Below are 16258 nucleotides of genomic sequence, written 5' to 3'. Positions count from 1 at the left end.
GCGGGCATGGTTGAGTTCCTGCACCTATTCTCTGAGAAAAAAAATGCCCTGAGAAAACTATTCAGTCTCAGAGTGTAAGAGAACACGAGGCTACACAATGGATTGGAGGAGAAATGGTTTAACCTTAAAGTGATACTAAAGCCTTGTTGTAAAAAAAAGTATACTTATCTGCCCTGTGCAGTGGTTTTGCAAAGAGCAGCCCTGATCCTCCTCTTCTTGGGGTCCCTCGTCGGTGACCAAAAATTGAGAAAAAAAAAAGTTTACTTTCTGCTATAAAACATAAAAAAAAAAAAAAATACAGGGCAATCTTAAAAGAAAACCTGTTATGCTCTGTACACACGGTCAGACTTTCCGACGGAAAATGTGCGTTCGGATCGTGTTGTCAGAAAATCAGATCGTGTGTGGGCTCCATCTGACTTTTTCCGTCGGAATTTCTGACACACAAAGTTTGAGAGCTGGATCTAAAAATTTCCGACAACAAAATCTGATTGTTTAAATTCCGATTGTGTGTAGAAAATTCTGACGGACAAAGTGCCACGCATGCTCAGAATAAATTACGAGACGAAAGCTATTGGCCCGTTTATAGTCCCGTCGTAAGCGTTCAGAATGATCCGATTTTCTGACAACTTTGTGCGACCATGTGTATGCTAGGCAAGTTTGGGCCAAAATCTGTCGGAAAAAAAAAACCAGACGGATTTTGTCATCGGAAAGTCCGACCGTGTGTACAGGGCATAAGAGTCTGCAAAAGACCTGAGACTGGGGCGGAGGTTCACCTTCAAACAGGACAACGACCCTAAACATACAGCAAAAGCTACAATGGAATGGTTTAGATCAAAGTATATTAATGTCCAGTCACAGTCCAAACCTAAATCCAGTTGAGGATCTGTGGTAAGACTTGAAAATTGTTGTTCATAGATGCTTGCCATCTAATCTGACAGAGCTTGAGCTATTTTGCAAAGAAGAATGGGCAAAAGTGTCACTCCCTAGATGTGCAAAGCTGGTAGAGATATCCCTAAAAAGACTTGTAATTGCAGGGAAAAAGTATGGGGCAGAATACAAATGCATGCCACACTTTTCACATATTGATTTGTTCAAAATAAATTCCCTTCCACTTCACAATTATGTGCCACTTTGTGTTGGCCTATCATGTAAAATCCCAATAAAAGACATTTACATTTTTGGTTGTAACATGACAAAATGTGGAAAATTTCAAGGGGTACTTTTTTAAGGCACTGTATAAAAACACTGCCATTTATGCTGAATATTTCTTCAAGGAGCTGGTAGAAAAAAATCCAGAATAAAAAAAGCTTGTTTTTGCGCATTATTTTGTGTGTTTACACACATATTGTATTTAGCAGCATATGCACATAAACTCATTCTGTTGGTGAGAATATTAACTTAGGGTGCATGCAAATAATCAAAGCATTTAAAGCAAGGGTCTCAAACTGGCGGCCCTCCCGCTGTTGCGGATCTACAAGTCCTATTAGGCCTCTAGGAGTCGTGCTTGTTAATTGTCAGCTTTGCAAAGCCTCATGAGACTTGTAGTTTCGCAACAGCTGGAGGGCCGCCAGTTTGAGACCCCTAATTTAAAGTGTTTACAGATCTGAATGCAGGTGTATTGTTTTAAATGAGGACATGCACACAGGTGTGTAAATATGCTCTGTGTTTGGGTCTAACCAAAAATTAAATCTGCATCTGAGGACATTTATTTTATGCCATACACAAACGCATGCACTGTATATGCACGTACCCTCTGGGATTTAAATGAATACATGTCTGTGTGCATTTACAGTGCCTTGCGAAAGTATTTGGCCCCCTTGAACTTTTCAACCTTTTGCCACATTTCAGGCTTCAAACATAAAGATATAAAATTTTAATTTTTTTTGAAGAATCACCAACAAGTGGGACACAATTGTGAAGTAGAACGAAATCTATTGGATTTTTGAAACTTTTTTAACTAATAAAAAAAATGAAAGGTGGGGCGTGCAAAATTATTCGGCCCCCTTGCGTTAATACTTTGTAGAGCCACCTTTTACAGCTGCAAGTTGCTTGGGGTATGTCTCTATCAGTTTTGCACATCGAGAGACTGAAATTCTTGCCCATTCCTCCTTGCAAAACAGCTTCAGCTCAGTGAGGTTGGATGGAGAGCGTTTGTGAACAGCAGTTTTCAGCTCTTTCCACAGATTCTCGATTGGATTCAGGTCTGGACTTTGACTTGGCCATTCTAACACCTGGATACGTTTATTTGTGAACCATTCCTTTGTAGATTTTGCTGTATGTTTGGGATCATTGTCTTGTTGGAAGATAAATCTCCGTCCCAGTTTCAGGTCTTTTGCAGACTCCAACAGGTTTTCATCCAGAACGGTCCTGTATTTGGCTGCATCCATCTTCCCCTCAATTTTAACCATCTTCCCTGTCCCTGCTGAAGAAAAGCAGGCCCAAACCATGATGCTGCCACCACCATGTTTGACAGTGGGGATGGTGTGTTGAGGGTGATCAGCTGTGTTGCTTTTACGCCAAACATATCGTTTTGCATTGTGGGCAAAAAGTTCAATTTTGGTTTCATCTGACCAGAGCACCTTCTTCCACATGTTTGGTGTGTCTCCCAGGTGGCTTGTGGCAAACTTTAGACGAGACTTTTTATGGATATCTTTGAGAAATGGCTTTCTTCTTGCCACTCTTCCATAAAGGCCAGATTTGTGCAGTGTACGACTGATTGTTATCCTATGGACAGACTCTCCCACCTCAGCTGTAGTTCTCTGCAGTTCATCCAGAGTGATCATGGGCCTCTTGGCTGCATCTCTGATCAGTCTTCTCCTTGGCTGAGCTGAAAGTTTAGAGGGACGGCCAGGTCTTGGTAGATTTGCAGTGGTCTGATACTCCTTCCATTTCAAAATGATCACTTGCACGGTGCTCCTTGGGATGTTTAAAGCTTGGGAAACTTTTTGTATCCAAATCCGGCTTTAAACTTCTCTACAACAGTATTACAGACCTGCCTGGTGTGTTCCTTGTGTAACGATATCACGTCTGAGCCAGGATATATTGTAACTAGTCGCCATGTTGTTTGGAACGCAGCCATGACAGCTTGGCTACCTTGTAAACTTACAGAAGACTCTAACCCCCCCCCCCCCTCCCTGTCGTAGGAATTCCAAAGCTTTTAACATCTTCAAAAGGAAAGAAAGGTTATCTTAGCAGAGAAAACAGAACCAGGCTAGGTCAATAAACAAGGCTCAAGTTGCCTGGCAAGATATTCCGGCCTGTCGTAAAACTGTCACCCTCTCCATGCAGAGAACCAACAGATACCCGTCGTAAATACTTCCAACCACAGACTGCAGAAAGATTAGTAAAGTTTTGAAACTTCAAAATTTTTTATAACTTTCAAAGCCATCATAGCACAGCCATAATATGGATATATTTAGTTTCCTCTGATAATTTCTAACATTTCAAGTCCAAACACCCCTATGTCAGGTCATATGGGAAGCCACTGGGACCCCTTACTCCTCCTAGGTAACCCTGAAATGGGAAACCTGTCATGTGTGGACTTGTTTTGAAGCAAATATCATGCTGATCACTAAAATGGATATCTGCAGTCTATAAACAATAGAGAGGCAGAGATATGAATATGTATCATAAAGTGTACCTGGGACAAGGTCATGAGTGTCGACACCTCCCAGCAACCAACCCCTAAACAAGATGACCAGACGATTGGTCACTGGTCGCTGTCAACACCCCCTTTGATTTGACAGAAAAGAGGAGAGGCCAAGGCAATGGTCAGTTCTCCTTTTACCATCCAAGCAAGAACATCTGCCAAGTTTGAGAACCGATTACCTTTGCTCATCGATTGAGCTCTGATCAACTCTCGGACATTAATTGCAAGTATTCTTCCTTCTCAATTCTACCTTATTTCTTTGTGGCTGTATATTGTCTTTATTTTTTGAAAAATCCTTTTTCTGTAAATGTTTTATTCGCACCAACCTTGACCTTTTCCTAATAAATCCTTATGTTGAAAAGTGTTAACCTGGTCTTTAAAGCTCTTGATGCAAACTATAAACGAACCTGTCTCTTAAAAGGGCGCTACTGTGCTAGAGTAAGGCACTGAGCAGACCTGTCTGTGGTGGCAGTGTGTGTTGCAGGCGCTTACTCTAAACGTATAATTGGTATTGCTAAAATTACGAGTCCCCCCGGCTCTGTCTTTTAAACGGGGGTGGTGGCAGTTAAAGGGTTAATTGTGTAATTAGCCCAGTGACAATCGCTCTCAGGCTGCCTGCACCTAGATTGTGGTCCCGCAAGCTGGAAAATCTTTGTGCTGGGTGCAGCTGAGTGTGGCATTGTTACTTAAGTGACAGCGGGGTGTGAGGTTGGCCAGTCCTTTGTCGCCAGTTAGCGAGGAGGGCAGGAATCTGACACCTGCGTTCGTCACACCTTGGTCTTCATGATGCTCTCTGCGCTTTCAATAGAACACTGAGACTATCACAGAGCAGGTGCATTTATACAGAGACTTGATTACACACAAGTGGATTCTATTTATCACCATCAGTCACTTAGGACAACATTGGATCATTCAGAGATCCTCGCTGAACTTCTGGAGTGAGTTTGCTGCACTGAAAGTAAAGGGGCTGAATAATTTTGCACGCACCACTTTTCAGTTTTTTATTTGCTAAAAAAGTTTAAAATATCCAATAGATTTCGTTCCACTTCAAAATTTGTGTCCCACTTGTTGGTGATTCTTCACAAAAAAAATTAAATTTTATATCTTTATGTTTGAAGCCTGAAATGTGGCAAAAGGTTGAAAAGTTCAAGGGGGCCGAATACTTTTGCAAGGCACTGTAAATGCAAGCATTTTACTGAGCTTTTATTAAGTAGCTTTTGTGCCAAAAAAATAAAAAAATAAAAAAAAAAGCCTACATTTTCAGTAAAATTCAGTGTACCTGTAGTCGAATTCTATCCACTACAATAATTTTACTTGCATACACTTGCGTTTACAGACATATGCCAGTAAGCTCCCCCTCATTTTTTAATGCCTCTGAATCCCCTTAAAATACAAATCATTGATGGACACATGATGGGGTTGTAAAAACAGGTGGGTGAACCACGTTTTTATGCCCCCCCCCCCTCCCAACCAACCCCTTACAAAGGCAACTGTACATGGGGTATTCATGTGCTGTTGCCCCAATGCTTTGCATGGTGGAATTGCAAAAATGTTCCCCCCTAATGTATATGGGTACTGCCCGCCAATTATGACCCATTCAAGTTAATGGAGCTGTGCCACAGCACACAGTGGTGCAGGCTTTTAGGGGATAAAGCAGGTGGTGAAGATGTGACATAACATCTCCTGTGAAATGCCCTCTTTAAAGTGATCCACTGCGGATGGCTCTTATCAAATTTTTGCTGGCGGGAATTCGGGCAGCTAGATTCCGATGGAGCATACACACGGTTGCATTTTCTGATGAAAAGTTCATTGGTCTTTTGCTGGCCAAAATTCCGATCGTGTGTCCCCGGCATTAGCGTAAACAAACCCTGAAAGTGTTTGTGCTAACTTTCAGCTCTACATACTGGTCAAGCACTGCTCTCAAATTCATATTTAGGACTGTTTTAGCATTGTTTGACCCCTGTAAGGGCCATCATACTCACCATAATCCCTCACTTTCAGGAAGAGAAATTATATTGGGAAGCCCTGCAATCATTTTGAGGGCTGCAATGTGGAGTGAACATCCAAATCCCTCACAGGTGGGCACATAGACCAAAATACACCATCTGTAAGACACCAATTCCAAAAGTTGGGACACTGTGTAGAATCTACATAAAAACATTTGCAAATCTCATGAACCCATATGTTAGTTATTAACAAACATATCAAATGGTTAACTGAGAAAATGTACCATTTTAAGAAAAAAAAAAAGTAATTTTGAAATTGATGGCAGTAACATGTCTCAAAAAAGTTGGGACAAGGCCATATTTACCAGGGTGTAGCATCCAATCTTCTTTTAACACTCTAAACATCTAGGAACTGAGGAAACCAACTACTGGAATTTTGGGAGAGCATTGTTGTCATATTCTTGCCCGATATAGAATTCTAATTGCTCAACAGTCCTGGTTTGTTTTAAGATGCATCAAATACTTTTAATTGGTGACAAGTCGGGACAGCAGGCAGACCATGCTGTTGTCATAGATGCAGTATGCCATACCTCCCAACTTTTTGAGATGGGAATGAGGGACACATATTAGCAAAAGTATGAAGGCATAGGACACCCCCCCTGCCATGCCACCATAAACGAGAATTGTACAAAAAATTGATTAGTTAAAGCCACAAGTGCTTTTTTACCACTTCTATTCCTTTAAATTGGCTTTTTACACTTACAAATGCAGCAATTAAGAAATTGGATGAAGGGTTTAGCACTGGGAAACACTTTTTTAACCACTTAAGGACCAGGCCTCTTTTTCGGACTTGGTGTTTCCATGTTTAAAACAGTTTTTTTTGCTAGAAAATTACTTAGAACCCCCAAACATTTTATATTGTTTTTTTTCTAACACCCTAGAGAATAAAATGGCGGTCATTGAAATACTTTTTTTCACACCGTATTTGCGCAGCGGTCTTAGAAGCGCACTTTTTTTGGAAAAAATTCACTTTTTTGAATAAAAAAATAAGACAACAGTAAAATTAGCCCAATTTTTTTTTATACTGTGAAAGATAATGGTATGCCGAGTAAATTGATACCCAACATGTCACGCTTCAAAATTGCGCCCGCTCGTGGAATGGCGTCAAACTTTTAGCCTCAAAAATCTCCATAAGCGACATTTAAAAAATTCTACAGGTTGCATTTTATTTATTTTTACACTTTAAAAAAAAAAAAAAAAATGGATCACTTTTATTCCTATTACAAGGAATGTAAACATCCCTTGTAATAGAAAAAAGCATGACAGGTCCTCTTAAATATGAGATCTGGGGTCAAAAGGTCCTCAGATCTCATATTTGGGCTAAAATGCAAAAAAAAAAAAAAAAAAAAAAATCTGACATTTAAAAAAAAAATATACCTTTAAGAGGTATGGGCAGAAGTGACGTTTTGACGTCGCTTCCCCCCTCCTATGGTATAGAGACGAGTGGGGGCCATCTTAGCCTCACTTGTCTCTATGCCCAGCCGACGGAAGGACCCGATCACCTCCGCCGCTACCGACGGCTCCGGTAAGCGGCGGAAGGTGCGGGAGGGCGGCGGGAGGGGGGGTGGCACCTCTCCCGCCGCCGATAGCAGTGATCTCGTGGCGAATCCGCCGCGAAGACCACCGTTATCGTACAGCCGACCGCCGCCTTAAGAGATGGATATCTCGGTTGTGGCAGCAGCTGCTGCCGTTACCGAGATATCCCTCTTCAAAAAATGGACGTACATCGTCGTGCGGCGGTCGGCAAGTGGTTAAAGATAAAAAGCGCATTTTACATATAACTATACAGATCAGACCAAAATGAGGGACAAATGAGGAGGAAAGAGGGACAGAGGGACTTTGTTCTGAATCAGGGACAGTTCCTCGAAATCAGGGACAGTTGGGAGCTATGAGTATGTGGTTTAGCATTGTACTTAAATCTCCAAGGCCTTCACTGGAATACATCTGGATTACAGCATACAAGGTGTGACAATATATTTCCTGGAATGCCCATGGTGTAGCACTATGGTGGAGAGTCACACAGCCATTTGCACTCGAGCGTGTTCTGACGTGACACACAGAAATGTACTCTTTTCTACAGTCCACTTTGCAAGTGCAGTTGAACTCTGCAATGAAATTTGCTCCAGAGCTTAGTAAATGATTCACCTCGCAAAGAATACCGAATCACATGCAAGGAAAACAAAATGTACTTGCAAATGATTGGATGATGTAAGTCAGCTGAGCTTTCCCTCATTTATTAAAGTGGTTGTAAACCCTTACAACACACTTTGACCTACAGGTAAGCCTAGATTAAGGCTTACCTGTAGGTCCAAGAAATATCTCCTAAACCTACACGGTTTAGGAGATATTTGCCCGAAGACAGGCACCGCTGTCTACGGCGCATGCGCCGTAGACAGTGGCGCACAGGCGCACTGAGCGCGGCACCGTCAACGACGGAGATGCCGCGCGTATCGGCTCCCATGAGCGGGAGTGACGTCATCGTGGCTTCGCCGAATGACAGCGGCGGAGCTGCGAGACCCACCGAGAAGATGGATGCACCGGACTACAGGGGACTGCGGTGACTTCGCTGGCTCCTGTGTCAGGTAAGTGACACATAATGGACTACTATGCGATGCATAGTAGTCCATTATGCTTTGCAGGGAATGAAAGAGGATGTAAACTCAGGGTTTACTTCCTCTTTAACCACTTTCAGACCGGACCATTTTGCTGGTAAATGACCAGAGGTCTTTTTACAATTTGGCACTGCGCTGCTTTAACTGGTATTTGCGCGGTCATGCAATGTTGTACCCAAACAAAATTTGCGTCCTTTTCTTCCCACAAATAGAGCTTTCTTTTGATGGTATTTGATTGCCTCTGCGATTTTTATTTTTTGCGATATAAATGGAAAAAGACCGCAAATTTTGAAAAAAAATGATATTTTCTACTTTTTGTTATTAGAAAAATCCAATAAACTCAATTTTAGTCATACATTTAGGCCAAAATGTATTCAGCCACATGTCTTTGGTAAAAGAAAAAGTCAATAACTGTATATTTATTGGTTTGCGCAAAAGTTGTCACATCTACAAACTAAGGTACGTTTTCTGGAATTTACGCAGCTTTTAGTTTACGACTGCCTATCTCATTTCTTGAGGTGCTAAAATGGCAGGGCAGTACAAAACCCCCCCAAATGACCCCATTTTGGAAAGTAGACCCCCTAAGGAAATTGATAAGAGGCATGTTGAGCCCATTGAATATTTTATTTTTTTGCCTCAAGCGATTGAATAATGACAAAAAAAAAATTATTATTTTTTTTTTACACAAAGTTGTCACTAAATGATATATTGCTCACACATGCTATGGGCATATGTGAAATGACACCCCAAAATAAATTCTGCTGCTTCTCCTGAGTACGGGGATACCACACGTGTGGGATTTTTTGGGAGCCTAGCCGCGTACGGGGCCCCGAAAGCCAAGAACCGCCTTCAGGTTTTCTAAGGGCGTAAATATTTGACTTCACTCCTCACTACCTATTACAGTTTTGAAGGCCATAAAATGCCAAGATGGCACAAACCCCCCACAAATGACCCCATTTTAGAAAGTAGACACCCCAAGCTATTTGCTGAGAGGCATGTTGAGTCCATGGAATATTTTATATTTTGCCACAAGTTGCGGGAAAATTACAAACTTTAATTTTTTTTTATTTTTTTTTCACAAAGTTGTCACTAAATGATATATTGCTCACACATGCCATGGGCATATGTGAAATGACACCCCAAAATAAATTCTGCTGCTTCTCCTGAGTACGGGGATACCACATGTGTGGGATTTTTTGGGAGCCTAGCCGCGTACGGGGCCCCGAAAGCCAAGAACCGCCTTCAGGTTTTCTAAGGGCGTAAATATTTGACTTCACTCCTCACTACCTATTACAGTTTTGAAGGCCATAAAATGCCAAGATGGCACAAAACCCCCACAAATGACCCCATTTTAGAAAGTAGACACCTCAAGCTATTTGCTGAGAGGCATGTTGAGTCCATGGAATATTTTATATTTTGCCACAAGTTGCGGGAAAATTACAAACTTTTTTATTTATTTATTTTTTTCACAAAGTTGTCACTAAATGATATATTGCTCACGCATGCCATGGGCATATGTGAAATGAAACCCCAAAATAAATTCTGCTGCTTCTCCTGAGTACGGGGATACCACATATGTGGGACTTTTTGGGAGCCTAGCCGCGTACGGGGCCCCGAAAACCAAGCACCGCCTTCAGGCTTTCTAAGGGCGTTACAGTTTTGAAGGCCATAAAATGCCAAGATGGCACAAACCCCCCCCAAATGACCCCATTTTGGAAAGTAGACACCCCTAAATTTAGGGGTACACTAGTGAGACTAGGTAATAAATGGCGGGTGCCCTGAAACTATAAAAAAATAACTAACCAACCAGCGTCACCTGTAACCGTTATATGGTGATCACTGGTGAAAGGGTTAACTAGGGGGCAATCAGGGGGCTTTATGCGGTAGTATATGGGGGTCCCTGGCGCTATAAAAAGCTGCGGCGAACCTAAATACCTACCTGCCTAACTAGCGTCACCTGTGACACTAATACAGCGATCAGAAAAACGATCGCTTATTAGGCTGGGTTCACACTGGAGCGATGTGGGAACGCCACGAATCCGCGGCGGGTTCCCGCATCGCATGCCTCCTGGCGGCAGTTCACACTGCCCTATGCGAACTGCTGGGAGTGTCAGTGAAATGTTAATGACACCCCCAGATCAGTTCGCATATCGCAGTGCGATCTGCAAACTCGGATCGCATGGTGTGAACACCCATGCGATCCGATTCTGCTGCGGACCAAAAAAAGGGTCCCGTGCGAGTTTGCGGCGGGTGCGGCGGGTGCGACACGAATTCAGCCATACTATCTGTATGGCTGAACTCGAATCGCACAGAGATCGGATGTGATTTGCACTGCAGTGCGGTGCGAATCACATCCGTTCTCAAACCGCTGCAATGTGAACCCAGCCTTAGTGACACTGGCGACGGGGGGTGATCACGGGGTTAAACCTTTATTGGGGGGTTAGGGGGGTACCTTAGAACTAAAGGGGGCTAACCCTAACTGCCCTAACAGTTATTACAGTCACAAATGACACCCGCCGTGTGATCAGGGGGTTAAACCTTTATTAGGTAATAAATGGCGGGTGCCCTGAAACTATAAAAAAATAACTGGTGATCACTGGTGAAAGGGTTAACTAGGGGGCAATCAGGGGTAGTAGTATATGGGGGTCCCTGCCTAACTAGCGTCACCTGTGACACTAATACAGCGATCAGAAAAATGATTGCTTATTAGGCTGGGTTCACACTGGAGCGATGCGGGAACGCCACGAATCCGCGGCGGGTTCCCGCATCGCATGCCTCCCGGCGGCAGTTCACACTGCCCTATGCGAACTGCTGGGAGTGTCAGTGAAATGTTAATGACACCCCCAGATCAGTTCGCATATCGCAGTGCGATCTGCAAACTCGGATCGCATGGTGTGAACACCCATGCGATCCGATTCTGCTGCGGACCAAAAAAAGGGTCCCGTGCGAATTTGCGGCGGGTGCGGCGCGAATTCAGCCATACTATCTGTATGGCTGAACTCGAATCGCACAGAGATCGGATGTGATTTGCACTGCAGTGCGGTGCGAATCACATCCGTTCTCATAAACCGCTGCAATGTGAACCCAGCCTTAGTGACACTGGCGACGGGGGGTGATCACGGGGTTAAACCTTTATTGGGGGGGTTAGGGGGGCACATTAGAACTAAAGGGGGCTAACCCTAACTGCCCTAACAGTTATTACAGTCACAAATGACACCAATGCAAAAAAAAAATGCAATTGGTGTCACTGTGACTGGGGGGGCAGGGGTAATTGGGGGGGTAAAGGGGGGTAAAGGGGGGGTGTGAGTGTGCCTGGCATGTTCTACTGTATGTGTGGTGTGTTGGTGCAACTCACCGATGCTCTCTCCTCGGTGCCGGAACGAAAAATACCGATACGGAGGAGAGAATACATCACTTCCTCTCCTGTGTTTACATTACAGGAGAGGAAGTGATGTCACGAAGGATTTCCATTCGTCGGGAGCGATGAATGAATGGCCGTCCCCTCATCCGGGATCGCTCCCGAACGAATGCCGACCGCAGCAGGCACCGGGGGGGGGCCCGATCGGGCCCCCCACCCGCGGGAAGGCAGGGACTTATATATACGCCCTTATGCCTGCCCGTGCCATTCTGCCGACGTATATCGTCGTGCGGCGGTCGGCAAGTGGTTAAGCTCTTGAGTAGGGATGAGCTCAGGCGTATTCGCATGGAACACGTGCAGAGCCCGCCAGGAAGTCAGCAAAGCACTGCGCTAATCACAGGCAGTGAGACATTGCCCCGATGTGCGGATGCAGAGATCGGGCAATGTCTCACTGCCTGTGATTAGCGCCGCGCCGACTTCCTGGCGGGCTCTGCACGTGTTCCATGCGAACACGCCTGAGCTCATCCCTACTCTTGAGTAAATCCTCTTGCAGAGTTCAACTGCACTTGTAAAGTGCACAGTTTATTTTGCTTTAGTAAATAAACCCCAACCCTGTCTGCTTTTGGGGACATGCACCCACACGGATGTCTGACTGGAAGCAGCGGCTGTGTTTGAGCAGTGCTGCTTCCCAATAAACATAAAGGGCTGCCTAGTCAGGGATGCCCAGAACACCTGTGCGAGCAAATACAAGTTGTATACCCATGTGAATGAGGCTGTATGGTTGATATTTATCCCTTTCGTTGCCAGAGCTATTACTGCATATTTTGTTTTTGCACACATGTTAACTAAAGATTAGTTAAAAACCACTATGCGTTATATCTTTTTTGAAAGCAGAGCACCTGAACAATAAAATAGTAGCTACAATTTTTTTATGTCACATGGTATTAGTGCAACGGTTTATCAAATGCATTTTTTCAGTATAAAATACACTAAAGAATTTTAGTGCACACAAACAATGATATACTGTATTGGGAGTAAAGAAATTGACCTCACTACCCCTTATATACTTCTCAACCAGTGCTCTAAAGTGCAATGAGTGCAATGTCACAATAGCTGCCATATGATACTTAAAAGGTGCCCTGTGCTTATTACGCAAACCAAATTCATTGATATATAGCGGTATCCAGTGGCGGCTGGTGAAGTTTTTGGATGGGGGGGGCACCAGACCCCGCCCATCATGACGCCGCCCATCATTTTGGCCCCTCCTACTTCTCATAAACCACGCCCCTTATGTAATCCACCTAATCCGTCCCCTGTATTCCACTTCCTTCCACCCATAGTGTCACGAGTATACAGCTCAGATCACAGGACAGAGTATACAGCCCCAGAATCACAGGACAGATTATATATATATGGATAAAATATTGAAAATGTCAATGTTTAAACCAACTGTTAAAGAATGCAATAAAAGTACCACGAATCAGTGATTTTTTTTTTTTACAACAGAAAACAAACTTTATTGTACAACAAACAACAAAAAGACTCAGAGTAAACGTGACTGAATACAAATTCACGTTAGCACAAGTCCAACTATTTGAAAATAAATTTTGCTCTCCTTTCTTTCTGGCTTGCAAATTTCTCAATGACCTTCTGGTTGAAGTCCGTCATCTCTGTCACCACTCTCTTTTCCATTGACAGCATGGCCAATGCATTCAGCCTTTCCTGGGTCATGCTATTTCTCAGAAAAGTCTTTATTCTTTTTAAGGTTGAGAAGCACCTCTCAGCTTCTGCTGTGGTCATGGGTGTGGTGATGAGGATCTTTAGCAAAGTCACAGTCTCTCTAAATACATGAGCAAGATTGTTGTCCACAAACAGCTGCAATAGGTCCACAGCACCATTACACTTTTTGAACTCTTGTGTGCGGTAGATGAGACCAAGCTCTGTCTTTAACTTATCTTTATTCAGCACTGGATAGGCCTTCAAAGTCTCACTCAGTGCATCCTCGGGAAACTCCATTGCGTACTGTTCAAACCTGTCTGGTTGAAGCAAAGTGGCACTAACAAGGTGTTTTGTGAAGGAGAAACGTCGCATGGTGTGCAATAGTATGGTATCACAGACCTATAGAGTGAAGGATAAAAACAAAAATTAGGTAGTGATGTCAATTAGGGGTGTCAATGTCATCTCTATTAGCTCCCTGACCATCATAAATGCATGCAACCTGACATATTTACTAAGAATTTCTTGTCCATGTGTATGGAGTCATAACTTAAAACTGGTCATTTTAAAATGTTCACTTTAAAGTTATAAAGAGAGATCAGTTTCAGTGGTTTGGAATCCATAATTTCTCAGCACTCCATACACATGGACATTGGACAACAAGACATTCTTAGTAAATATGTCAAGTTTCATGCATTTCTGATGTTCAGGCAGCTAGCGCAGGTGAAAGTTGTAATACTAATGTTATCCACTAGAGGGAATAACAAATCCTTTTAGATCACATCATTTTAATATGACTATTGTAAGAAAAATATTTTTCTTTCCAATCTTCATATCTATAAGGGAGCTATCAAAAAGACAAATATTGCAACAAATAAACACTCACCTCAGATGCAATGCGTTTATGGTCTCCTGGATTCAGTGAGCCCCGCCTCTTCGGTTGAGAACCACCTTGACTGCTTTCGTCAACCAGGTATGGGATAGAATCTCTGCAAAATGTATGAGCAATAATAATAACAACAACAACACATGGAAAAGGAGCATTACGGCTGCTACCTGATCATCTGTATGTCCCGCTGGAACTGCTGGATGCTCCCCTTAATGTGGACTGAATCTATGTCCTTCTTCTGGAGTTTGGCATAAAGGAGGTCAACATGTGGCATAATGTTGTGGAAAAGCGTAAGAAAATATTTAAAATCCTGATCCTCCAGCAGCAGGGCAAAGCCTGCTGCTTCTCTCATGGTAACAGAGTCAAAATCACCTGAGTCTCTCATGGTTTCAAAACAGCGGATGAGGTCCTCTCTGTGCTCAAACACTGTATTGACGGCACGGCTGTGGAAGTTCCATCTAACACTGCTTGATGTCGGTAGTCTATGGGCAACTACTTTCTCAAGTACATCTGTGCGCTTGGGTGATCTGGCAAAAAAGCTGGCAAATCCTCCAAGGTTTGCAAAAAAAAGTCTCACTTTGGGCATTTGAGAAGTGGCCTGTTGCATTATCAGATTGAGCTGATGTGCATAGCAGTGGATGTAATGGGCATTTGGGTAAATATCCTGAATCTTCTTTTGAACCCCTGAAGTGGCACCCCTCATCACGCTGGCTCCATCATATGCTTGGGAGATGAGCTTATGTTTCTGATCCCCTGGAAGGATGACAGCAAGGCGCTCTTGTAGTGCTGTAGCAATGGAATCTGCATTAACGGAATGTAGAGGAATAAACTCAAAAAACCTCTCCTGTACATTGTTTTTGGCATCTATGTAGCGCAGTACAAGCACAAGTTGGCAATGGGTGGCAATATCAGTGGTCTCATCGGCCTGGATTGAGATGAAATTGCTGCTCTGTGCTTCTTGGATAATGTGCTCCTTCACTACAGACAGCATACAGTCCAACAGCTCGTTCTGCACAGTTTTTGAAGTTCCCTTAAAAACAGTGGCATTCTCAAGGTGCTCTTTCAAAACTCCATCAAGAGAAGCAACAAAATCAACCAAGCCACGGAATATCCCAGGATTTTCAAAGCTGTCACTCTCATCATGACCACGCAAAGCCAGCTCAAATGCACCACAAAATTTCACGCAGTCTATTATCCTAGACAGGATGTGTCGATTTTTTGTGACCTCTTCATTGTGTCTTCTAATGGAAATTCTGTAGCCTGCATCTAGCTGTTCACCAATGCTACGCTTTCCAAAAAACTCGAGCCTCATAACATTGTCAAGATGGCTTTGGGTAGTTTCATGCCGCTTGCATTTTTCAGTGAGATGCTTTAGGTCGTTAACCCCTGTTGATATCCACAGCGTGTCGGTGCCATGACTGGAATAGCAAACATGGAAAACAATAATATGCATGAGTCACATCACATCCAGCTAGCCAACTCCATTTATTATAAGAAGTGGTGGAAAAGCTTCGCGTGTAAACTCGACCACGATCACTTGACCTCTGCTGAATTTGCAGTTTGGGTTGATATGGTCCAAGCTCCTTTAACCTAATTTTTTCCTCATCTGTACGCCTTGTGAAGGGAAATAGTTTCAAAGATGGAACTGAATTTTCAGTCATTTTGAAAATAAATTGCACAATGTTCAATACCTATGAGTCAAATGAAAGTATAGGTAAGTTTAAAAGAGAGATTATGGCGCTGCCAAATGCAAGTGTCTATTTCATCAAATGCAGCCTCACCTTGCCCATCAATTGCAGCCTCACTGTGCCCATAATGAGGGGTTCCCACCATGGCTGTGCTGAGTTCCCGGGCCTGTACAGCTGCTGGCTGCTGTGCCCATTATAAGGGGTTCCCCCCATCCCTGTGCTGAGTTCCTGGCTGGCTTTTATACAGTGGCAATAGACTTCAGAGGACAAGTGTACAGGGTACATAATGTAGGTTCAATCTGATCACAACATTTTCCTGCTGTTCTGGATGCATGTTTAT

Source organism: Lithobates pipiens, unplaced genomic scaffold, assembly GCF_037356315.1.
Source record: "Lithobates pipiens isolate NorthernLeopardFrog02 unplaced genomic scaffold, aLitPip1_a1.2 Scaffold_16, whole genome shotgun sequence".
Taxonomy (NCBI): domain Eukaryota; kingdom Metazoa; phylum Chordata; class Amphibia; order Anura; family Ranidae; genus Lithobates; species Lithobates pipiens.
The sequence above is the reverse complement of the archived record's forward strand: the minus strand, read 5'-3'. Positions refer to the sequence as shown.